This window comes from Passer domesticus, chromosome 3 (assembly GCF_036417665.1).
Source record: "Passer domesticus isolate bPasDom1 chromosome 3, bPasDom1.hap1, whole genome shotgun sequence".
Classification (NCBI taxonomy): domain Eukaryota; kingdom Metazoa; phylum Chordata; class Aves; order Passeriformes; family Passeridae; genus Passer; species Passer domesticus.
The window spans coordinates 51,222,504-51,249,794 of NC_087476.1; the positions used below are offsets into that span (position 1 = coordinate 51,222,504).

The 27,291-nt window shown below is 38.7% G+C and overlaps 1 pseudogene; it reads left to right on the forward strand.

Moving 5' to 3' along the window:
- Positions 1 to 9,837: 9,837 nt before the first annotated feature.
- Positions 9,838 to 10,454, forward strand: LOC135297820 (uncharacterized; annotated as a pseudogene).
- Positions 10,455 to 27,291: the final 16,837 nt, after the last annotated feature.

Sequence of the window (27,291 nt, forward strand, 5' to 3'; positions counted from 1 at the left end):
CCTGAAAACTGATGATTTTTTGTTTCATCTCAGCATAGAAATGAAGGAACACAGAATGAATCTATACTATTTAGCATTACTGTGCATTCAAAAAAATGCCACAATGGCCACAAAGCACTACTACAAGAAGCAGACTTTTGACTAAGCAATTCAAGTTAAGTTTCCACAGACACTGAGGTTCCACCCTGACCAGTCACCATCAACTGACGAGAGACACTTTCACTGTGAGCATCTTAGCAGGAAGCCTCCAGCAATCTTTTAGAGGCTATTTCTAACAGCTTGATCTTTTAAGAACCAGTCTTCAACTTTCTGACTCTTTTATGGAGAGTAGACAGTAAAGTAAAGCGTGCAGAATGAACAGAAGTTAGGAAAGAGTAATGGTGGAATTGTTATTAGTGCATCTTTAATGGTTTAAATTTTTTCAGTGCAAGAATGGAAAGTGTGAGTTAGAAGCTGACCTTAATGCTGGTTTCAGTTGCTACTACAGACATATGCAAAATATCTTCTGTCTACTGGAGTAGTTACCTAATCAAAAAAGTGAAGAACTAATTAAAATTCTGTGTATCCCCAACTGGTAAGAAAATGTAAGTGAGAAACCTTTTCCTGTTTCACAGTAGTACCTACTGAAACAGTGTCCTGAGCAAGCACACAGCAGGTAGGTACAGTTCTTTGCTGGACTGTAGCCTGTTTGAATTAAAGTTTTTTGAACCATTATGCATCCTAAATTAGCTGAAGCAATCGATTAAAAATTGTCATTGTGATTCACTTCATTAGTAAAATAACACTACACAGCAGGAGTTACAAAATACATTCTGCCAGGGTGCTCGGAATGCCCAGAGCCTAAATAGATAAGTCATTTCTCCCTTGTACCATTTCACAGTGAGTAAAGTACTGCTCTTTAAAAAAATATATATATATATTAGTAGATACACACTTGACTTTTGTACTTTGTTGGCATATGTTCAAGAGCCATGTCTTTCATGGCTGTGAAATTAGCAGCTCCTACAACTATAGACTTGTGGCTTGGCTTATTAAGATTTAGTGGAACTGCAAAGTTTTTCCAGCAATGTCTGTCTTTGTGTTCATTGATTATGGTTTCCTTTGAGGTACCTCTACATTTTTATGTCCATTCCTTTAGTGTCTAGTCTTTCTTTCCATGTATTTACTTAGCTGTGGTCTCTGACATTTTTTCCTTATTCTGAAAACTGACTTCTCACCCTCACTAAGCAGCATTTTTATGTGTTTTCAAGCAAGTTCAGGTGGTGTTTATGTTCCAGAATGTATAAATTGTGGAGCTCTTTCTTTTGCTTTCTAAATTCTAGCAAAGACCAGTCCTCTCTTTCCGACACTGTTGAAAAAACAACAGCAACAAAGAGCTGTGTTACTCTTTCCACATTTACTTCCTGAACTGTCTGGGGGTTTTTACAGTGCCACAGTAGTACTGAAAGGCCTCAACAAAAAGGTGGCTCCTGAATTAAAGAGCACATAAGTGATTGTGTCAGAAGTCCATTAAGTAATGTCAAAACATGGAAGAGAAGCTGTAAGATGACAGTACCATGAAAATTAATGTAAAGGCAGTGGGTGAAACCTCAATTCTGTTAGAAGCATATCATCCCTGGCTACAATGAAGGCTGCGGTTCCCTTTTAAGGAGAACAGCATCACTGAAGCAATGTGCTTGTAAAAATGCTAACGTGGTCCTTAAAATTATTCTAAACAGATACTTTTAGATAAGATATGGAAGCATTAAGGCTGTTGTGCATAACAGTGGTGAGACTTTATCTAGAGTACTGATACAGCTCTGTTTACAAGAAAAGAACTAAATTATTTTAGCTTGTTTAGGTGACCAAAGACAAAGTTTAGAGAGACTCTGCGTGCTGCCTGAAATGTACATTCTTATGAGGACAGACATAAAGGAAAAGATAACTATTCAACCAGACAGCAGTAGATTATGTATGAATGTGAAAACAGGACAAGCTGCAGGCCAGGAGAGATTCCCCAGCCAGCACACTGGGCAGATTCTGCAACCATGTTGGCAGGACCAAACCCAGAGTACTGCTAGGATGGAGCTGGGTAAGCTTGTGAGGGTGATTGTAAAACCCTGTTTTTAGTGCTGCAGCAGCAGATGGAATTGCAGGCCTGATTTAGAAAATGGGACAATAGGATGTCTTCCAAAAGCTTTTTTTGTTCCATATGTAATTTTTGCACTCAGGAGCTCCGAATACAATGTCTCCACACATCCCTTCTAATCTTGTCCCCAGTTTGTGCAGAAATCCTCCAGTGTTTGAGGGGTGGTGAGAGAAAGCACAAAAGTACTTGAGAGGAAAAAAATTCCACTGATATGAAACAAAGAATAGTATCAACAATTCCTAAATGGAGAAGTGAAATAAAAGTCATTTTTTTGTAATTCTGTAAGCCACTGGGAAACAATGGTACTCAATATATCACATAATTTCTCAGTATTTTGAAGATTTAATAGTTCCTAAATAAACAGATTATTTCTTTGGTTTACAGTTCAGTCCAGGTCTGTTGACATGAAAGACAGTGTTTTCATGGATGTCAGCAACTCAGGAACAGGATGGTTTTCTAAATGAATTATGTACCTAATGAATCAAGTGGTTTTTCCCCATCATTCATTACAATTTTAAGCCAGATGCAATGTTTCATGCAAAAATATGATTTATTCTCTTGTGATAAATGTCTTACATCTAAACCCTGAACTTTTTCATGAAAAGCTTTTTAGTTTTGCTTTTAGTCTTCAAGATATCCATGGAGAACAAAAGTCTTGGATACTCTCTTTGGTTTTCCCTATAATTTTCTTTTTGTCACTGAACATATTGCAAAAAAATTTACTCAGGATCCTTCCCCACAAAACTAAAGTGCCCCTTGAGCCCATTTGCCTCTTATATCTATTTATATGAGATAGGTTATGTTCTACAGAGTGCATTACAGGTCTGCAAAAGAACATGTACTTTTCCTGTCCCCAGTTTTTGTACAAATGGAATGTCACTGTCATCATTCTTCAAGTGAGCTTGTACAGCTCCACTGATTGTTGTGAGATACAGAAATCTCCTCATATAACATTAATAACTTCAAAGTTTAAAGTTTGGCAAAAGCAATTTTTGGGCTACATTGGCCCAACACACAGACTGGTTTGCAGACTTTGACCATGTGTGCTGATGCCCCAGGCTTCCTCAGAAGACCCCAGGACACCTGTGCAATTCTACTGCAGAAAACATTTTCTAGTATTTCTTAAGACTTAGAAAAAGTTTTTGTTGTGCCAGGTCCACCTACACACATAATTTCATTCTCTTGATTTTGAAACACTCACTATGAATGGTGATACTATGAAGGACACCCCTCTCAGACTCTCAATCACCTGAACACTCATTATCCCAAGAAAAAGCATACCAATCATCAAGGAGTAGTAAGAGAGACATTAGCATGGATATACATATAATTTATTAAATTGCTAAATTAAGCCTTTAGTTAGTTCTACCTGGCCAACTGCATGCTTATAGTGAGGAAATTTAACAACTATATGGAGACCTAGATATTAAAAACTTGGTACAGTGGAGTTTCTTTGAAAATAAGAAACTGCTTGGAATTTTTGTTCAGGCCCATCTCTGCTAATGGTCCTGGGGGCCAGTATCCATAGGAAGAGGCCTTTGCAGAAGAAGGAGCAGAATAGCTGAGGCACTGCTGCCATAGCTGTACCACTCTGAAATTGTTTCCTTTCTCATCGCAAAAGAAAACAATCCTCCCAGAAAAGAACATGATCAAAGAAACTAATCAAGAATTACAGAGGATATTTCTGGTCTGCTTGCCTCCTGCCAGAGAGCACTGGCTCCTACTAGAATACTTGTTTCAAGCAGCACCAATATTTCAACATTCTACCCATCTAATGATTAATAAGGTTATACTAAGCACCCTGGGGGCAGTATTTGCTTTTTGAAAAATGGTAAACCTTTACAATATCTCTAATAGCCTAAAGTCTGCAAGTAGGGCAGTAAAGTTCTCTATACACATTCAAAGGAATAAAGACTATGTTCACACAACAGTAATAAATAAGGGCCAAGGGGAAAAGATTATCTGAAAACCATAAGAAATATGTTTGAGAAGCTAGTAATTATTTAAATTGTTCTTAAATTCTTTTGAAGAGGTAGAACAGTGTTTTTCAAACCAGTGTTTTCAGAAGTTTCCATTACTGCTGATTTAATGGCCTTTTTACCTGGAATGATCTGTATTTTGTACTTGGGAATTTTACAACACTGACAGCACTTCCCATATAAATGGACAGAAGGACAGAACACAATTTTTGTGATGATCATGGTCATCTCAGCTAAGGGCATTATTGACTTAGCTCTCTAAACTACAGGTTTAGGATATGGAAGCCTTACAGCACAGAAGCTATACTACAATAAAGCAGTATTTCCCCAGCATGGTGTGAACATCCTGATCAACACATGGAAAACATAAGAGACCTCACATCTGAGGAATTAAGGTGTTTTTTTTTTCTCCAGGAAACAATAAGGTTTTTTCTAGTCTCCTCTTTCAGTATCTTTAAACTTCTTCATTCCAAAGGCAGGGAGACTGTCCATACTACTTCTCTTTTTAATTAGTGGAATTCAAGAGGAATCCTGATCTCCTTGCAACATTACGCTTCCTTCAGAAGTTGTTAGCTGTTCAAAAGCACTCTTCTGCATCTCTTTCACCTCCAAAATATGCTGCAGCTTAAACAGCCCCATACTCCCCCATCTTTGGGGGTTTCTTCAGCCTCTTCACACAACCCTTCACCGTGTCCTTCAGATTTCACCCTTCACCTTCAGAAGGATGTCCTTCATCCTACACCTTCAGATTTCCATATCTCCAGGGTGTAGGCTCCTCATGCACCCAAGATTTTAACAAACTTGTATTTTCTTTCCTGATGTTTCTTTACAGCTGTTCCTGCTTTAAACTTACATAGCATTTCTTGGCCATGGTCTCCATCTGGATATTAAAACAACCCTGCAGAATTATCTTCAACACAGCTGTATCCCTCATGAAAAGTAAAAGACCAGACAGAAGTTATGCCTTACAAGCCCAGAAAATATCATTATATCACCCTCACAACCCACACCTTACCAGCCTCACTCACTAACTTACGAAATTACTACTAATTACTAGTTAAGCAAGAGTGTAGCTTCCAGAAGGCTTTTTTTTTTTTTTTGTGGCTGCCTTTTGTAACTGCACTTTCCCTCTCCCACAGAAACTTTCATTCTAATCAGCACAGAGCCACAAATAAAATCAATTCATAACAAGTCCCATGAAGAACAGTACATCAAAGTGGTTTTTAACGAACATAATAGTGAAATTCCATTTCTATGAGGAAAGGAAAAAAACCCATTGTTTTCTTGTCTGTGATAATTCTAGACTTACCACTTTGACTTTGGTTAGACTTACCTCCCGCTGTATTCTGAAGAGACAATTCATGCCAGCAATGAATCCCAGTATTCATAAGCACAGCAGGGTCCTTCAGGTTGAAAGACATTTCTGTACATGTAAAACACACAACACTAACAAGGAAAACTCTGTATATAGCTAGCTATGAGCAGAGAGATTTAGATGCAAAACAATTTCTATTAAACTCAGTAAGCCCTATAAGTTAAAAATTAACTACTTTCTTTCCTAAATATAGATTAAATCAGCATTTTCAGCAAAAGGCAGACTACTTTCTGAATTTTTTAAGAACAACAGCAGTTTTCCAAGGAAGTCATCCTGGCTCATATTGGTTTCATCTGCGTAAACTGCTCTGTTCTGAAATTTCCCCTTCTTTTTCTTTTCCAGGAAGGCAAGGAGTTTGGTTCTAGGTTGATAGGACTAAGCTCTTGACAGTACATATATGTACTGGGAATGGGCAGCTTCCAGAAAGCAGCTTAAAAAAATTACCCCTCCTAACAGCATACTGGTTTATAAGTGCTGGGTTTCTGACTGCAGTCTTGTTATTTAAAACACCTAAAAGCAACAGTGAAGATGAATGACCATAAGCTTATGGGTTAACTAGAAAATTATAATATCATTCATTAGAACAACAGAAATTTAAACTGTTGTGACTGCCATAATCTGTGATTGCAGCAGAGAATGCCTTGTGTCTCACTGTCAAATCACAGCCTAACAGCTACATAAATAAGAATTATGACAGAAACTATTTATAAAGAATGTCCCTAAAGAACATAGTTCAGAAATATAATAAGCTATCACAAATATCATTTGAAGGTTTAAGTACATGTATATCTTTTAAAAATTAAGTAGAATACACCTTAGAAATCCTTAGAAATCCCACTGTTAAAGAGTTTAATTGATGAGTTACAGGATTGTTTGCCCATAACTGAAAGAAATGAATGTAATTGACCTTAAAAGAGATAAAGATGTGAACTGATTGTGAGCAACAGCTTTATCAAAAATCAAAATGTAAGTGAGGAAAATAAGTTGCAGGGGTTCAGCAAAGGAAAGTAAGAGAAACCTCTCTTGAAAAGCTTTAAGAAGGAATAAGATAAAATAATCTGTTACCTCTCTTCATTTTTTCCTATTACCCTATAAATCCAGCAATGGAACTCCACTGACAAGAATTATCCAGAACAGCCACCAATCTTCCAAAGGGTTGGTGACATGTGAGAAGCAATGCTTACATTAATGCTTTTCAACAAAATGTTGGAATTCTAAATTGTTTCCTTGAAATAGTCTGTTTATTGCTACTTCTCTATGTACTACAGTATCTGGTCAAGCATGGTCCTTCTACTGACTGACCCTTGAGAAGATGTAATGGAACCCACTAGGAACTCACTTGATTCATATATATCTTACTGGTGATTTAAAAACAAGTAGATAAAAATTACAAGAAACCAAGGATGAAAACCAGAGTAGAGAAGGAATTTTTCTATTTTAGGCTCAGCTCAACCCACAGAAAAAAAAATTCACCACAGGAACTTCATGTTTCTCTTTCCTACAAGTCTTGCACAGGAGCAGTTGTTTAAAGCATGTGACTCTGTACAGCAAAATTCAAACAGCATAAAGCAATGAAACTGAGAGCTAGCTTGCCATTCAGAAGACATATGCCAAAACCTCATAGTTAATTTCTTGACATTCTTTTCCTTGTCTGAAGACAAGGTGAACTGCAAGAAGTATTGTGTTTATATGTTGCATTTTATTAAAGTAGGTTTGCAAACCCAGAGAGAATAGAAGTAGCAAAGAGTGCACTTTCAGTAATAAACCAGATACATCCAGGATACAGGGTTAATCTAAGAGACAATCTGTAAATGAAATTGTATTCATATTAATTCAGGAAAAGGTAATGAAGGATTGATCTGTTTCAAATGAGAATTAGTGATCTCTCAAGTAGAAAAATATTCTGCAAATCCTACGTCATACATTTTTAGGACATCTGGAGATTCTTTGTTCTTTGCAATTCCCACTTCTCTCTTAAAGATATTATTAAAGTGTCAAATAAAAATTTCTGGCAAGCCCTAAGTATTTCATAACAGATTGTATTATCATATATGATAATATCTTGCTAGGGTGTGAGAAGATGAAAAACAATATATGGAAAAACATTCAAATCAGAAAAATCAATGCAAAGTGAAATAAAAATAGGAAAATTACTCTCTTTGCTCATTTGCAGCATCCAGACAAGTTCACATTGCTCAGAGGAAATGGCAGGAGCCTCCTTGTGCTGAACAAAGCACCAAAGAATGCCCTCAGAGGAAGGAACAATCATGAACTGAAAGGAAGATAAACAGATGCCCAAGAGCAAAAAAGTCCAGACCTCAGTTTTTGTTAACTTTTATGGCAACTCCCAAAATATAAGCATTCATTACTTGGAATAAAAAAATAAAATTAAATTAAAAAATAATAAAAATGAGGCTGCCAATCAGGTTCCCAGATTTCATAAGGTTTTTAAATAGTTGATATGTTTCCGCTGCTATGTTTCACTCACTGCTCCTCTAAATCATTTCGACACCAGCATGACTCTATTGAAACCAGCAGGGTTGCAACATAACAGAGCAGAGAATTAGGCCCACTAGTGTGATTTCTGGTTGCTAGACTGAAGGAAAAACAACTTTGAGCTTCGCATAAGTTCTTTTAATCACTACATGGGCTGAAGTAATCCAAGAGACATTAGGCAATTACCGTACTTGGAGGACATCAAGTGAACTGGACTTCTTTTTTTTTTTTCCAGCCTGGGACATTACTGAACTAGCACAACAAATAGTCTGGGTATCGTAAATCTCTGAAGACTCTTGTAGTGCCACAGATGTTATTAGCAAATTAATTAGCAGAATTAGCAGAATTTATTAGCAGAATGAGAAGTCAGGATGAGCCAGTGGAAGTTCAGGAAGAAGTTCAGGATGAACTCATCTTGCCTCCCCTTTCACCAGCAAATTTCAACCATTCTTTGAGGCCAGTAACTTGTGTGTGATTAAAGCATTTGCTCTGTTTCAGTTTCAGCATATTTTCCCAAATGATAAACAGATCTGAAGGCTTTGAAATAAATTCACTATTTCCCCAGTGATTAACCTCATGTTTTAAATAATTATTTTCTTTTAAAAAATTATAAAAATAAAGGCCTTCCAAGTACATCAGTATGCAGAGCAATGATATATTTGGAAAATATGTCACATCACAGATGACTGTTGCATCTGCCATTAATAGGAATGCAAGCCAGTAACATCTAGAAAACTCAATAAATGGCCTTTACTCTTAGCAAGCAATGTTCTGATGGAGGTGGGGCTCAAGATGTCTTCTCAGGACAGGACCAGGAGGCTTCCAGAATTGCAACAGCAAAAAATCCCTATTCTACTACGTTCTCTGAAGAAGCATCTCACTTCCAGGCAGTGTAACTCTCTGCAGCTGCTTGGGCTTCATGACACTAAACAGTAATTCGCAGTTCCCAGAATTAAGTCATATGCTACAGCTGCTAACAGCCATTTGCAGGAATAGCCTGAGAGATCCCCAGCTTTCAAATTTGTATGTAGAAGTCATATCATTATGTTGCTTGACTCGATTGCTCCTAAAAATGAGAATTTACTCTTCTATTTAACTCACTATCTATCTAAAGACACTAAGTTAGTCCCAATGGCAATAGACTTTTGTGCTTTTTCCTTTTTCCAGGCACTCTGTCTCCAGATATCAGAAAGTGTACCTGAAGATACTGAAAGTGTTCAACTAGCACTGCACTTCCAGAGCCCTGCAAGTCATTTGAAGAGTCTGGGGTATCTCTTTTTCTCCAAAATAGACACTATAAAGTGTTTACCTGTTTGACAAACCTTTTTACATTTCATAAACTCCTTTATGGGGAAGTTGGACTGTTAACAAAGACTATATGATACAAATATAGGAGATGGCCACTATCCACAACTGATCTGAACGCTCACTTGAACAAAGACAGGTTTCTCTTCTTCAGTTTGTTCTTAATTATTGTGTAAAGCAGTATCACAGTATCCTTTGCATTACCCCAAAACTCACTGGAGACTCACTATTTCTACAAGCACATCTGAGGATTTGTGGCTATGGGCACAAGTGGTTATTTGTGACAAGTGGCTGGGACTCACATCTCTAAACTTCATGGCAAACCCTACTCCTCAAATTTTGGTAATAGTCATAATGCCACTATGCTCAGTTTTGACTAAACACTGTCTGTGAGGCTATACAAAAGATAGTCTAAGGTTTTGCCAGGATTAAAGCAAACATTTGGAAAAAGGTTTTAAGTAACCAACTCACATGGCCTTATGTAGGGACCACATTCATTTTAAGTCCCATAAAAGAAATTCAGCCCCAAATTTGCCATATCTGCCTTGTTGAAGATGTCGTTGGACAGTGCCCCGGTGGAAATGGACCTGGGGGTACTAGTCAACACCCAAATGATCATGAGGCAGAAGTGGGCCCTGGTGGCCAAGACCAACAGCATCCTGTCCTGTGTCAGGAATAATGTGGCCAGCAGGAGCAGGGAGGTCATTCTTCTCCTGCACTTGGCACTGGTGACGCCACAGCTTGAGTGCTGTGTCCAGTTCTGGCCCTTCAGTTTGGGAAGGATGTTGAGATGCTTGAGCGTGTCCAGAGGAGAGCAACGAGGCTGGTGAGGGGCTTGGAGCACAAGCCCTGTGTGGAACAGCTGAGGGAGATGGGGGTGTTTAGCTTGGAGAAAAGGAGACTCAGAGGAGACCTTATCACTCTCTCCAACTTCCTGAATGTTGGTTGTAGTCAGGTGGAGGTTGGTCTCTTTCACCAGGCAGGAACTGACAGAATGAGAGGACACAGTCCTAACCTGCACAATGGGAAATATAGGTTGGATATTAGGAAGAAGTTTTCTACAGAAAGGGTGATAAAGTACTGGAATGGTTTGCCTGGGGAGGTGGTGGAGTCACCATCCCTGGATGTGTTTAATAAAAGACTGGATGTGGCACTCAGTGCCATGGTTTAGTTGAGGTGTTAGGGCATGGGTTGGACTTGATGATCTTGAAGGTCTCTTCCAAACTAGTGATTCCATGATTCTGTGTGATTCTGTGATCCTGGGTTTAGGAAGGTCTAGAGAAAAAATTACAATCAAAAACCAGCTTAGATAATAGTGGTATTTCACAAGTCATTACAATGCAAGTGTATGTGCCCACATTGGTACTTCCAACCAAGAAGTGTGAGAAGACAGATCTCCTACAGAATAAGACTTAAAAGCTGACCCCTGGCTTGTTACCATCTGAGAAAAATCCTACACAGCCACTGTTGGCTCCTCCTGTGAGTCAAGGATGGACCCAGAAGTGGCTGCCCATACAGGACACCTTTATATTTGATAGATCTGGAAATAGAGAAGGCCTTCAGGATCTTTTCCTGCTTTCCTCCTCACATTCAGCCATGGAAATAGCTGTAGTTGGGAATGAGAGGCTCTTTCCTGGAAGATGGCTACTCATAGTGTTTTTCATATACCAATTATGAAGGAACTGATGAAATTATTAAACTATGCTAAGGGTCCTCTCATATTTTTGAAAGTTGAGAAGCTTTGGGGATCAGTATGGCTTGGGTGAGGTTTGTTAGGGCATAAAATGGGCAACAGTAGAAGCTTGCTGGATTTGCAGCAGCAAGAGGACTGCCACCTGGGAAGGAAGCAAGGCCAACTCAGCCCCACCCTGCCTTGAAGAGCAGAGACCAAATGCCTTACTGACTTTCTGACACAGTCCTTCATTCTCAGCTCCCAGTGCCATTTCTAGTCCAAATTTTGGATCTGGGTGGTAGAATCACAGAATGGCTGAGGCTGGAAAGGACCCTCGGGAATCATTTAGTCCAAAGCACCACCACACACAGCTGTTTGTCCAAGACCATGTCCAGATGGCTTCCAGGGATAAAGATTCCACAGCCTCTCTGGAAAATGGTGTAATTGCTTGGTCAGTCTCTTGGTGAAAAAGTGTTTCTTGATATTCAGAGGGAATCCTGAGTTTTCACACATACCCATTGCCTCTGGTCCTGTCACCAGGCATCCCTGAAAAGAGCCTGTCTCCATCCTTTTCACATCCTCCCTTCAGGTATTTATTAATATGCATTGATGCAATCCCACTGAGCCTTCTCTTCTCCATGCTGAATCCCAGTTCTCAGCCTCTCCTCATATGACAAGTGCATCAGTCCCCCTCATCATCTCTTTGGGACTTTTCTGGAGTCTCTGCAGTCCATCCCTTTCTGTCCTCAATGGGGGAGCCCAGAACTGGACCCAGCACTTCAGATGCGTCTCAGCAGCACTGGGCAGAGGGGAAGGATCACCTCCCTTGACCTGCCAGTGGCACTCCTCCTAATGAAGGATAAGGGAGGAAATGCCAAGGGACCTTATCTTCACACACAGAGAAAAACTGATGTGTGCATCATTGTTCAAAACTCCTCCAGATTCTTCCTGCACATTTCAGTACAAGTTTTGTCAATATATCTAACAAAAGATTGCAGTCAAGAGCCTAAACTTCACAAAGCCAGGGCATCTTTTGTGTTCAAAAGACAATTCTCACTCTGCAAAATTAGCAACTTGAATTTACTTTACTGGTAGCTGAATGAGTCATGTGGCTGATAGTATCACTGCCCCAATAATGCCAACCTACAGCTCAGTTTGAATTTGAAATGCTTTTGTTTAATTCCTTTTTTTTAAAAAATCTGAAGAATAGAAAAAGATTGGAAGTTACATGAGAAAAATTAATAATAATAATTATGGAAACAATCCTCCTCACTGAAGTCTTAAAGATTCTTTGTTCTTTGCTGGACAGTGATCCAGTTGATAAATTGGAAATGTTGCATAATTTTTCTGTTTCTCAACATTTCTGGAAAAGAAATTGCATTTAAGCAACCTTCTAAAATTCAGGATTATATTGCAAACATATGCCTGCTAATATCATTGTATACCATCTGAGGATAACTTATTTTTACTAAGGACCCTGTACAAAATCATCATAATGTAAACCACAGAACTACCTAAAGGATGTTTTTATCTTTGCCCCTTAAATACCAGTAGAAGATTAGTGGCTAATCTAATTTGAGTGAAATCAATACTAGTTCATTTACAAAAGAGTCTCTGAGGGTTTTGTGGGTTTTCAGCCAATGAAGGCCTTGAAACGGAAAAAAAATCGGATAAAGAGAAGGGCCTCAGGTCCTTGTTAGCGGCATTGGCAGAAAAAGCCCCTGTGATGACCATTAAAACAGTAAGGAAAATCAGGAAGAAAAAGGGAAAGATACTTTAAAGCTTTAATATTTTTGGAAATTAGGTACTCAGCTTTGAATGGATCAACATGCCTAATATTTCTGGGTTTAGAAATTCCATGTCTTTGGAGATCAGCATCTTGTATCAGTTTTCTAAGTAAAAATGAGTTCAGATTGCAATCTCAAAAAGAAACAAATTTCTAGAAGGCTGCTAGCCAGGTGAATGTGTTTGTACTGGTTCCTGTGATATATGTTTCCTTTTTTTCCAAAGATTAGAAAGAAACCACAGACAGATTGTGGCATGTGTAGTATCAGTTCACAGCAGGACCTAAAGATGAAAATCTCTAGAGTCAGAGTTCATGACGAGCTCTAAGAATCCTTCCAGGTGTTTTCATGGAAATTGATATAATGGAGCACAGAGATGAAAGAGCAAATATATATGATTTTAAATCACAGCTTCAGGGCTTAAAGCTCAGCTCAGCAGGTACTAGGAGACTCAGCATGGATTTCAAAGCAAATGTACATCTAAAGAAAGCAATTTTTCATTGGAGTAATATTTTACACTCAATTTGCTTTTCCTTTCTTTCTTTTTGCTCACAGTTTTCTCTTCCTATACTATCGAGAAATACTCTTCTGCTACTTCTTGTTAAAAAAAAAAACAGAAAATGAGAAATGTGTTTCTGTTTGTGCTTGTGGCCTTTTCATTTATTGTTTCCCGACTATATGCAGAATTCAGCCACAATTCAATGTACAGCTATGCAGGCCAACAGCTCACAAGTGGCATTTACAAAGGTAATAGTTATGTAATAGTAAAAATTAATGCAAAATTTTCTATGAGAGATATGTGGTATGGAAAAAAAAGAGTGAAGACACAAGTCCCTTTTACATCTAAAACCTGTTTCACTAAAGAAAACAACATTGTGAATGCACCAGTTCAGCGGTGACAAAAGGACAAGACTTGTGTCATATTCTGAAAGCTGTATATACAAAAATAATGTATTCATCTGGATTTTTGTGAGAATATGCAATTGCTTTTACCTAATGTCCTTGTCCCTACTATCTTAAAAAGCAAGTGCAATCTCTGAGCCACTTGCCCCACTTCTCACACTTCTATACACAAAACCAAATATATTTGTACAAAATTCTCCAGAAGCACAGCATGTGTTTTACGTTGCCAGAGAGGTGACCATCATGTTTGGGTAGTTAAGGTCTTGTTTGTGTGCACAGGCAAAGACTTTATAGACAAGTATCTAGAAAAGTGTAATTATGGTTCAATTTGATTTCAGAGAGCAGTTTATTGACATTTTCGGAAAACCCACTATGTGTCTTAGATCACTGTAAAGACTTCCAAGATACTTGGCGGTTTTCATAAGGATGGATAGCATCTGTATGTATTGATATGATATGATCTGTTTGTATTACAAACCTTTGTATTACACAGAGGAGACATACAGTCTCTAGCACTGCTTACAAATAAATATACAAAGTAGGTTAAAAAAAACCTCTTTCTTCTTTAAAAAGGGAACAAATAACATTAATTTCACCTGATTAGCTTAGCATGGTCCAGTCCTTTGTTCAGCTATGAGCAAAACTACTTTACAACAGTTCCCTGGAATTTATAGATTTTTTCCACTCACAAGTAAACAGTTTTAAAGTTGTTAAAAAAACGTTAAATAACTTGGAGAAAAGGGAAAAACTTCTTTGAAAACACATTGATGACAGAAACCACGATTTTATTGGACTCTTCCCTGGGTTTCTGCTGCCCTGGATGCCAGAACTACAGCCACAGAAAGAGTAATATCAGGAAACATCAGCTTTGCAATAGGGAACACAGAGCAGTTCTTTCCAATTCCAGTTTTATATGAGTAGAGTACTGGAAGAGGGAATATTTATTTGTGCACAGGACTCAACAAGGGAATAAACTCTTGTACTCTAATAGAATTTCAAGGGTACTTCCACTGTCATCTTCTGCTTCAGATAATTGCAAAGCTATGATATACGTAAAAGAGTACTTGGCTACAAGCAAAGAAATCTGTATAAACAATATTGGCAAACAAATGTACAGAAACACATTGTCCCCAGATGGATAGTAACTTTGTTGTGACAAACCACAATCCTGCACACTGATTATCAAATGCATCTAGGTACCAGGTAAATTCCATATGTGAGTATGTGAGAAATTGTAGAATAAAAGCAGAATGCATGTTTAACTTCTATGAGCAATAGAGATACTGGCATTGTGGATGATAGGCAGTGAGACAGAGCTTGAGGAGAAAGGAAAATAGAAGAGGGAAAAATACGAAAGTGGTTTGGTTTAGGTTCAGAAAGAAACCAAGAAATCAAAACCAACTATAAAAGCATGAACTAGATATTTATTATCATTATTCCATACCACAATGGTACATGTTTCTTAAAATCTTCCAGACAAAAATTCTAAAGTGTTAATGGTCTTTCAGGAACTAATGAAGGTGAATGGCAAGGCCACTGGACAGAAAAGTGAGTTGCACAGCCCTTGTGGGACTGATCAAAGGTCAGGCACTGAAATGGTGACACATAGAAATTAAAGCATGAAGTTTCCATTCCAGCACCCTCATCTCACTACTATACTTCATATGAAAGTTTCTCTGTTTCTCATGGACATGCTAGAAGAAGGTGAAAAATGTAATAGAGCAAAGCAGTACAGTCTGTTGGGGTATTTTAAGTAATATTTTTCCATCTCACTATTTTTTTAGGAAGATGGAGTAAAATTCCCTGTACAAATATTCTTGCTTCAATGTCAGATGGACAGCTACAACTATGGATCCTTTAGACATGCAATCAATATGACCAAGCAAAGTAGAATCTATCAAAATCAGAGGTACCAAAAAAAAGACCGAACTTTTGTTCCCCTTGTAAAACTGACTTCAATACACACACACATAAACTTAGATACATATTTCGATAGAAATAGATCTAGTTTTAAATTCAACATTTGTTAAATTATCCTCTGTCTCCACTAAGCATGTCTCACTGGGCACCCTCCCACTGTTGGTGTCTATTGTCCTGAGCTGAATGTAAAAAACAAGAACAAGTTAGTCACACAAACCGAGGCTACCAGTGATGCCATGTAACCACTGCAGCCACACTTAACACAACAAAAAAGCTCTGCTGAAATGTAGTGCTGAGCAATGCAACCACATTAACCATTTCTGCTGACTGCTGCTGGCTGGGAGCACTGGACCACAGAGCTATCCCATGAGTCTGTGAGCAAGAGAAGCTGCATTCACACACTGAGAACAGTGGATTTCTGAAGCTAGCAGGAAGAGAGTTGGTGGTAAGGGTCAGGAATGAAAACCTCAAAATGTGCCATATATCTTGGAGGTTTACAGAATCATCAAAACTTTTTTCATTATTAAGTGAGCCAGATCAGTCCCTGATTGCCTGTGGTTTGTCTGTCATCATTTTCACATGTGCCATGATTACTCTGTAAAATGTTGTCCGTCTGAAAAACTAACCCCTTTATTTGGGGGCAAGCTGGCACCACATACTATAAAAGCACAGGGAACAAACAGAATCAGCTTTCATCCTTGCAATGAAAAACCTAAATGACCTTCCCCTCTGGAGCTGTTCATGTGAAACAGCAGGCACAAGGCACTGTCAATTGTATGTTGCCAGGGAAATCTTCAGAAATTTCTTCCAGTTTATCAAAGACCTTTGTTTCCTGCGCTAACTTATACCTGAACTCACATTTAAAAAATTAAAAAGGTTAATTATCATCAAGACTAATACATTGTGTTAAATTTAAACACCCAGTGCCTGCTGGATCCCCATTAGAAGATGTGCCACGATTGTAACAGATAATATTGACTGCAATTTCCACTCCCATGACTGTGGCTGAATCTAATTTGCTGTGTGCTTTTACAGCTATAAGCTGTCAAATTGTAGTGAGACTTACTGGCACATCCATCAGGTGTATCACGAGCAGTCTTACATTCAGCCACCAGTAGTATGTGTTAGTATACTCCATATTCTCAATTTACTGCGACCTATTGCTATTTAAATAGCTCTTGGATGTGTAGTTATAATGCTTAACTGCCTTCATAAAGTGTTTGAAGGCCTACAGGAGGAAAGGCTGTATGTCTCCAGGACTGCTCTGCACAAGCAAAAGCCCATTGCATGGTCACCCGTGATTAAAATGGATAATTCAGACTCAAAGCATTCCTGGGACTTCCTTACACTTTCAAAGAAATATAATCTTTTCTAGTAGTTTCAACAGGTAATCTGTGGATCCTCTAACTAAAAGGTAGTGCAAAGTGGGGGTGGATAGCGTAACCACAGTCCTAGATTTTTAGAATAAGAAGCTAATGCTGTAAAACTATGCTTCAGAAATCAGCAATGGATAGTCAGCCAAATTCTGTGCTCACCGATATTCCAAGTAACTCCAGTGAAGTAATGAATTTATACTTGGCCTAGGAAATGAGATCAGCAATAGGCCCTCCTCTCTCAACAGAGCAGACCTCAGCTGGTGTTATTGTCACAGCATTGTAAATATTATCAGTGTCGTTTATGTTCTGACTGCCTGCAGCTTGAGTTACAATGACAGTGTGTTGACAATCCTTTACCACCCAAGTAATTTAGAAGACCAAGACAAACCATTGATCCTCTCATACTTTATTGTTTATAAAGGTGCAATCCTAATTTAGAATGGTGAGTGGGAATCAGTGGCATATTCCTATCAGTGACATTGCTACTGATGTCACTGGTAGGAAAACACGTGGTGTGCCACAAACTCTTAGCTCAGCAAAGGACTACTTCTTATAAACACTCCCTTCTCTCTGCTGGATTTTCAAGTTACAAAGATGGAGCTTCACACAATCAGGAATATTTACTGTGGTTTGTCATCTCTGCAAGCTTACAGACAAGGTGTTCTACTTTAAAAAAAATATTTATTTTGGTTACTTGGATTACTGCCTGGACAGGAAATGATAAAGCAGATGTCAGGGAGCCACATGAGTAATAGAATAATTTTGAAGAGTGATCTGAGCTGCTAAGAAGATGACACTTGAGAGGTCAGAGGCACAAAACATTCTCCACTTTCTCTCCTTCTCCATTCGGAGCTTGAAGCATAAGCTGTCTGTGTTTCAGCCTTGTGAGCTGGCATGATCAGTGCAGATATTGTTGAGACATATTCAACCATTACAAAGGTCTTCAACAGAGCCATTTTGATGGGGGAGGGGATGGGAAGAAGAGATTTTTTTTTTTTTTAAAGATCAGGAAATCAAAAGCAGCACCATGTATTGCAGCTAGAGAAACTATTTCATTTGCTTTTGGGCTATTACAGACGCAGAATTACCAGAGTGGCTGAGAAACCATTAGCTACCTAGCTTCTCCCCTGTGCACAGCCTGCACCACACAGCTGTGCAAACTTCCCCTCCCTCCTCCCTGCCTCCCACTTAGTGGAAAGCTGCAGTCAGGGCTGTACTAGTGATAAGTGGATGTTGCATCATTATTTATGTTCCAGTGATAATGACAGCCCTTCTCTGTCCGGATGGGGAACTTGCTCCTGTCCCAGTGCTAGCCTCTGGCCAAATGATAGGAAGATGCTTCCTGTCCTCAGAGACTCCAGCCTAAGATGGCAGGGCAGAAAAAAAGGTGTGGAGTGACCTTGCTGTTACAAGTGGGGCACCCAGACCTGAAGGAAGCAGCCTGAATTCACAAGGAAAGTTTATGACAATAAACTGGGAGCCAGTGTTGTCTCAGTCCCCAGTATGACCACAAAACCATCTCCAAACAGAAGTTCCCAAAATTGATAGCTCTTTACCCAAGGATGACTGCCCTAGGTAACTGGCTTAGGTTGCTTTTTCCAGGGCAGTGGGGGCACATAGAGACCCCCATGCTGAGCAGCCAAACTCAAAGAGCTTTGGAGGGTGTGGTGCAGCTGAAAGTAGACCCCAAAAGACCATCCCACGCCCAGGGTTTGTCATAGCAGGCATGCCACAGCACTGCCGGGGACGAGTGACAGCTGCTCTTAGAGGGCTTCTATAACAGCATTGCCACAGCATTAAAATGCAAATAGCAAAGTATTCCGTGACTCTGCTTTTACCACCATGCATTGCAAGTTCTCTGTGGACAGCTAGCATTCTTTCTGGGGACACTGAAAGCTTTTTTCTTCCGAAAGCAAACACAGAATACGTCTTCATTTGCTTTGCTAAAAGGTGTGTCTGATGTAGAGAAACTGCACAGTATTAGGATCAAGCCACAGCACAGTCAAACAAGACTGAAACTTTCTACAGAAGTAAGATGCTGCCACCTTCGGACCAAAGAGAGGGTTAGTGGAACTGCCATAAAGGGAAAACTCGCTCCGAGAAACGGGCAGGCAAGGAAAAGGCAAGAAACAATAAAGGTGTTGATGACGTGCTAATAATACTTATTTACATTCAACATTCACCTTTGAGTTGTAAGGAAAAGAAGATAACAAATGGTGACCATGCTTCCTCGAAAGCTTAATAACTATTTCCTAGTAGTTATCCCGCAAAAGGCTCTTTTCTTAAAAATAAAGGCTTAGAAAATGTTTTAGAAAAAACACATGTAGGTTCTGTGTATTGCCACTTTCAGTTGAAGTAAAAGACAATAGAAATGAGAAGGAGAATTGCAGGAAACTAGAAATTAGTTGTTCAGGTCAGAGATGGGCTAAAACATGGAGCTCAACATATTTTAATGCTTATTACAAAAACAGCATTAATTTCTTAATGGATATAAATTACAAGAGAGCGATCCAGGAGAAAAAAAAAATGTAAAGGGAATCTTCTCCCAAATAAACTATGGGGAAAGCTGTTTTTTTCTTTTCCCCCTCACTTCAGAGGAACTCCCTGAAATCCTCTGGTATTTGCATGGTTTTTGGGGATCTGGAAGAAACTTGGAAATACTCATGAGAATACCTTTTCTCTCAGCTTTGAGATTTGACTGCCCTTCTCTGCCAGCTTCATGGCAATGTGACTCCACTGGAGTCAGGACCTCAACAGCTTACCAATCAAAAGAGGCCTACAGAGCCATCTTAAGATGAGATTCTGAAAAATAGAGAGGCCATACAGCAAACTTAAGGAAGCCTCTGACTATATTTACTAAGAATTTGCACAGAGGTGGGATTTCTGGATACACTCTGGTTGTATTAGCCCAGACAAGTCTCTCTTGTGTTTGAGGGCAGCAGAAAGAATGGCTGTCAACCTGTGCAAATCAGGCAAAAATGAAGTAATCAGAGGTGTAGATGAGCTCAGCTGATGTCACGAGTGGTCAGGAGCTCAGAGTCCACAAGATGGTACTCACAGCACTGTCCAAAAAGGACCTGCTACCTCGATCCCAAGCACTGTTTCCCAGCAGGGTCACAGCATGGTACTTAGCTGTAAGATCAAAGCACGCTGTTCTGTGCCTCAGCACAGCCTCTGCCTTCCAAAGAAACACAGCCAAGTTCCAATACTGGGTTTCCTTCTGAGAATCAGAAATATATCAGCAGCTTCACAAGCTTCACCTTCCAAAAAAACCCCTTTTTATGTAGACACAAATACATTTATAAAAGTCTTCTTTCTTGTTAGCAGAGTTTCTTAATGATGACTTTAACTTGTTCTCGAACTTCAGCTACGCTGAAAAAAGTTAGCATAGCAAAGATCAGGCTGCATGGGAGTCTGCACCAGTCTTTTTATGTGCAGGAACACTTCAAAGGGCTTCAAGGGGTTTAATAATGGAACTATGACAGCCTGAAGAATAAACAGAATTTGAGTGGACAGATGCACAGGACTTAGAGCTTAACCTAGAAGTCTGCAACTTGCTGAAAGGAGCCAATATTAAAGTAATTATGCACTTAAAACAATTACTATTTATTCTTCAAAGAGTCATAGTCGAGTGAAGTAACCCATTTTGAATTATTTCTGGTAATTGCATTGCATCCCCAAATGATATGCCTGCATACTCTTTGAACTAGGCTTTAAAAAAAAGGGAAACCAACCCGTCCCTGTATTTTTGCTTAAAGATTACCCCACATCTTGAATAATTCCACAGTAGCTTATCATTTCCTGCAGGCATAATATAGGGTGTTAAACCTGAGTAAATCTGAGTAATTTTAGTTTCTGTATCTAGGCCAGAAGTCAGTTTAACAGTGAACAATTGCAAATGTCTAAATTGTCCACTTACCATGAACTTTTGATAATCTGGGAAATTCTATAAAAATATCAAGGCATTTCATTTAAAATTGTGGTAGCTCACCAGCACATAATTGTACCTAGAAAAATGACTGAACACAAAATTAGGAAGGATCACTGTTCTGCTTTAAATAGCATAAAATAGCTTTCCATTCAGTAACCTCAACATATAAAATCTGATTTAAAATAGTTCCCAGGGCACTCACAATTTCTACTGAGATGTAATCACATTATTCTTGTGTAACAGAATATAGGAAGCAAATTCCATCATCTAAACCTTCTACTCACTTGCTGGGAGAGTAGTGGGAATTTTACTCCTAAGTATACTTAACATAGTTTATGATCAGTCTGTGGGGAGATTTCCACCTAAGAATATGTCCTGCCCATATTTATGGAAAGAGGCTAATTTTGAACTTGCTTGCTGCAACATTGCTGGGAGTACAGCTGAGGAGGCTCAGTACAAAACATGGGAATGACCTCTAAATATTTTCTGGATCATCTTAGAAGCTACCTCTTCATTAGTTCTAGGTCATTTACAGAATTTAATCAATATGGGCATAAAGCTTAAATATCTGATAACACCTGGACATCTTTAGGATCTGGTATATACTTATTAGCACTTATTATCTTAAGTAATTTCCTAATATAAAATCCTTCAAAATCAACCTTTTTCCAAATGTATAAGCAGATGTAGACTGAAATAAATTCATAAATATGGAATGTAAACTTGCAGATAAGGCTATAAGAGTGGGTAATGTACAAAATATTTTCTTGTGAAAATTAAAACTTCTATCTCTACTGTAAATAAATGGATTGAGGCTCTTCTTGTCACAGGAAACAATTAACATGTGATTGTAATGATTGCCAAAAAGTGAAGCCATGTAACATCAGGTGTTCAGTTTAGGAACAGTTCCTTCTGTTATATCTTTGATTTTGGACATGAAGGGATTGCTTTCTCCAAATGCAAAAATGTGCAGTGATGTCATGCTCTAGAGCATGTGTTTATAATTGATGAATGTAATTGCTTCGCTCTGACTGTGGGCACTTAGTAAGAATATTGTGCTCTTATTACCACAATTTCAGCCCTGATATTTAGTCATTTATTAAGCATCCTTTGGGCTCATTTCCATAATTACATAACAAAAAGAAATCTGTGTGAGTATTAATCCCCTCTCAAGTGAAGATAAAATTATTCGTAGACCATACCAATATCCGTTCCACACAATCAAAAAATATACATTTTGCTGTCAGCTGAAGGAAAGAGGATGGCTTCTGCAGTCTTCTCTCCCTGCCTGAAGAAAAACAAAGCAAAAAAATGTAAGTCTTGAGTTGCTCAGTTCAGGATTTCTGCTAATATCTTGAGCTGTCTCAACCAAATTTGTGCATTAGGATTCAACAAAGCTTATGTCGTATGTAAAGTGAGGTTCAGAACAACCCAGGTACAAAAAAAAAACCTTTTACTCCAAGCCCAGTAACTGATGCAGTTCAGTTGTTATCATTATCTCTAAAATATTTTAAAGAAGGCTGAAAAATATCCTTGCTGTGTGAGCCATATAACAAAATCTTTGCCTACCTAAGAGCCACAAGACACATCCCACACCCCTTGAATTGGAGAAGAGAAGGAACTTCTGGAATAGCTCACAAACGGGACAGGGTAATGGTTCCAAAGGGTACCACTGCCAGATTAGTTTGGGAGGCTGGGAATGCCACTGAATTCCCATAGTGCTCACACAGTCTTTGCTGAATACCACTTGACTCATTTCTTCCATTTGTAAAAACAGAGATGTCCCAGATGCGCACCTGAACTACATATGAAACATGCTGCACTTCAAAATCATGCAAGTGAACAACCTCTGTTTTAAAATAAGGGAAAGACTTGGATTTAGGGTCAACATTTTCAGTACTTAGAAAATTCTTTTAGAAGTTTTGCCACAAACAACTTGAAAGATAGTGATACCTTTTCTTAACAAAAAAAAAAAATTGAAATACACTCTCAACTCCCATTTTAAAAAATTATTTTTCTGCAGCATTTTTCTGGAAAACATATTTTAATGGACACATAGTGACAGACAAAAACATGCATTCTAGTCACTTTATAGGCAGCTTTCAGACAGCAATTTTTATGTCTTTACACACATAGATTTTTGAAATTAATGCATTGTGATGACTACGGGTGGAATATAGACATGTGGGTTACAAAAATGCATTGTGAAAAGTGTTTTATCAGAAGGTTAGTAGTTCATTTGCCCATACCCAGTGAACTTCTTTTGCCTGCATTTATAATGCAGATATATAAGAATTATTCATGAACAGAACCGTTCAATTTTTTTCTACTCCTACATGATATATGCTCATGCTCGTGTCACATCCAGCTTGAGAAGCCAAAGATCATCCAGAGCCAGAGATGTCTTTCCAGAGCTTCTTATCAAAAACTGAACCTTATCAGCTGAAACAGAGTTGCTTGGAATAGTACCTTCAGACTTGGTAGGTGAGAGGTGAGACAGGTTTGTCAGGGAACTCTGGGAAAATGAGCTTGTGATCCTGCTGTTCCTGGCTGGAGAATAATAAATGTTTCCATGGTAGCTGCCTTCTCACACATTCTGTCACACTGTGTGACACCAGCAAACTTGATCTTCCCTGTCTCTAGGACAGATAAGCTGCTGGGATCCAGAGCCATTTTGTCAAGAGCTTGCTGTCATAGGTGATTGACTGCTTTGCCTCCATCCAGAACTGGCCTTGCCTCTCACTCACACAGGAGGCAGAAAAAGAGCCCCGTTCCCTGGATGCCAAGCTGTGCCCTCTGTCTCTTATCCATTCTTACAGTAAAAGCAAAACAAAGCAAAGCATTGCCTGTCTTTTTATGGGAAGCTTCCGAAAGTAAACAATAATAAAAGCCCATCAGTTTGCAGAATCTGTTTGTTGTAATATATTCTGACACATTTTGCCACCATATTGCCATAGTATATATACACCGAACTTATTTATTGGCAAATACTCTTTGTGGGGATCAAAGCAGTTTTAGAGTTAGGAAAAAAGATCCAGTCCATTAATTTGAATGTAGGAATATTTATTCATTCTGAAACAGATTTCAGAACCACTCTCTCCAAGCTGGCTGTTCTGTCATAATGCAGGTATTAGAAAGAGCATGTGCCATACCAGACACTGCAGAAGTATCTTCACTCATCTTGGAGATGTCATTTTCTACTTTCCTTGTATAAATATTCCAAATATTAAGAGAGAAGCTGTCAATTACAGCATCTTTCTCTGGGCCACGGCTTGTGAAGATCTTGTCAGTAAAAAGCAGAAGCAGTTTTTAGGTGCAGTAGCTACAATGCAAGTGCATTCCAGTCTCCTGTTGGTAACGGTGCCTCCACGGCCACCCTGAGCAGAGGTGACACTCAGCGTTTGGGTAGATTATAGATGTATCATTAAATGCAGTGTGAAGAAAACAGAGTTTCAGCCACATAGCTCCCTGTATCCATTCACATACTCAAGCATACTGAAATCACAACTCCCAGGAACTTTCCAAAGTCCCAAACATATTACTTTTGGAAGGAGATTGGAGCTGTGTTCTGCCAAGTGTATAATGAAACAACCAAACATAAAGAAATAACCAAACTACTATATGAAACATTAATGAATGTGAGTCCTTCAACACTATTCAATCATTCCATAAAAAAATTTAACTACAATATTATCTAAAGAGTATAATTTAGGGAAGAGTTTAAATTTTTCCTTGCTGTTTGCTTTCTGAAAGCATACTTTAACATAAGATTTTCAAAATTTCTCATGAAATTTCAAAGCCAAGAATGAATACTAACACTGTCAGGAACAGGATTTATTTTTTATCTAAGTCAGTGTATTAATTACAGATTGATATTATTCTGTTATCTTAGCTGAACAGAACAGAGTTCAGCACATGAGCATATGTCTACCAACCCGGTAAATAGACATAGTTACTGAAAGCACGTTCTAGATCAACGACATTGATCAACAAACCAAAAACTGAGTAATTGAATTGTTATTTACCTTACACTGCAGTCATACAGCAGTCTGAGAGAGCAGTCTCATCCCTGTGAGAGGCATCAGCAAGGAAACATACAGATGATAACTCTGGATGCCTTTTTCACACCTGGATCAAAAGACTCCAGTCAGAGTCACTGCTCTCACTTGAATTTATCTCACACTCTCAGAGCTGGAGCTACACACACAGCAATTAGAATCAGAGTCCTTCACAGGATTTCATTATTGCTTTAATGGCTGATTTTTTGGAACAATTAAATGCCTTGACTTTCTAAGTGGATTCTCAGTTTTATTTCAGTTTCTTGCAACAAATTAATCAAATCACTGACAAATTAACAGATCTTTTACTCCTCATTGTACTTTATTTAACTTACTGAGTTTTAATAGCTGTTACCAAGCAAAAGGTACTTTTTTATTTTGATTCCATCTAGGAAAACTAAAAAGTAACCTTCATTTGTTTCATTTCCTTACAGTCAGTTTAAAAAGTGAAGTAGGTGGGCCTGACGCCTACTTCTAAACAGTATTAGGAGTGCCACACACTGCGGTTGTAGGAATGCTGGATGAATGCTCTTTGAAAGCTTTTGCTCTGAATCTGTAACAAGGCACATCAATGGCTCCTTTCCAGCAACTCCCTATCGTATTCCATTCTGACAGCCATTTTCCAGCTATATCTACAGCTAGGATCTAACATGGGGGAACAAGAACAAAAAGGATACCAGAAGATTAATGATCTTTGGCACTACATCACCACAATCTCAGCGTCAGTCACCATAAACAGAAACACATGAACAAAATCAATATATCATGTCAGTCCAGTCACTGAATATGCTTTCTATAAACTTCAGAAGAATAGCATTAAGCTAACTTGGGCCTCTAAGAACCACCCTGAAAATCAACTACAGCATATTCAAGAATCTTTTCAGAGAGCCCCTTATGATGAACTTCCTCCCTGATGATATATTCCCACAAGGAGTAGTAAACGCTCTTCACTTGAACAAAGAACCATTGCAGATGTTTTCTAGTACAGCTGACGTGTCTGCTGTACTGAAAACCCATTTTGTCCCATTTTCCATCCAGTCTGTCCTCACAGAGAAGCTGTGGGTGTGCAGTACCTGATAGTGCTCCATACCTGGAGCTCCTCTGAGTAGCCAACAACGAATCTCACAGATGTCTACACAGGCCTCAACCTCTGCACTTCTGAGATGTCACGAAAGTAACCAAGATAAAGTCTGGACACAGACCGGGTGACTCTGAAATTTTAGTTAAAGCAAAGGCTTTTCTCCAAATTTCTGGTCTGTTGGGCTCAGAGGTATGAATGGTGCCAGGACTGAAACCCATTTACCGACACCTAACACTAAAAGACTTGAAAACAGTAATGGCTACATACAAATATAGCTTTGTGCTGTGTAGCTGCTCAAAACCAGGCTAAAGACCCTTTGTTAGTAAGTGGGATAAAATTGCACTGCTGGAATAAACATACCAGGAGATTCCAAAGTATGCCTCAGCAATCACAGATTTTTTTTCTTGCATCAAAGGACTCGGACCATAAAAGGCTTCTGACGTACAAGAAAAAAAGAAAACCTAATTAAATCGTATGGGAAGTCAGAACGATAGGTGGCCTAATTATTCCCAATTAACCCTGCCTAGGAGCTCACACACAAGATGAACATATATAAACAAACCAGTGTTGTGGACAGCTTATTCTACTTAAGACAGAGGCAAACAGTACAATAGAATTAGTGGCACTCTCATCCTGCTACAAATTAAAAAATAAAAAATTACATATGTTGGACATCCCCCAAACACACTTCTTCCTGTGGTTTACCTTCTCTGTTAAGCACTAAAAAAAAATTTTGCCAAAGCTTTATGGTTGCTAGACCTGTCCTTTAAGATTTCTTCTTTTGCTATGCTTGAACCTCTTTGCCCTTCAACCCCATTTAGCTCCAAAACTGGAGTTACACCAACACAGAGGTTTGATTTCATTCATACAGACAAAATTATGGTTCTTTTATGTCAGCACATTCTGAGCAGTTGCAACCTTTATCAGATGCTAATTCTGTGGTGTTGAAGATGAACCCAACTGCAAAGTCTTTTCAAATGACATTTATAAGGAGGTAATAGAGTTGAGTTAAGCAAAACCATCAGCCTGGTAACAAACCAGCTTCTGAGCTGCATCCCCTTTGTCCACATCTCACTGAAAATGGACTATCGTACACCAAGGATGGGAAGTGGGATTAGGTGGTGCTCTACTCTGCTTAGTCAGGAGTTCCTTATCTGTCTTGGAAGCAGGCATTTTTACCAAGTAAAGCTCATGATGACAGAGAATGAAATCCATCTAATTATACATTGGCATCCTGCCTTATGCATGTCCCAGAAAGATTATAAATTAATCTTGTAATGGCA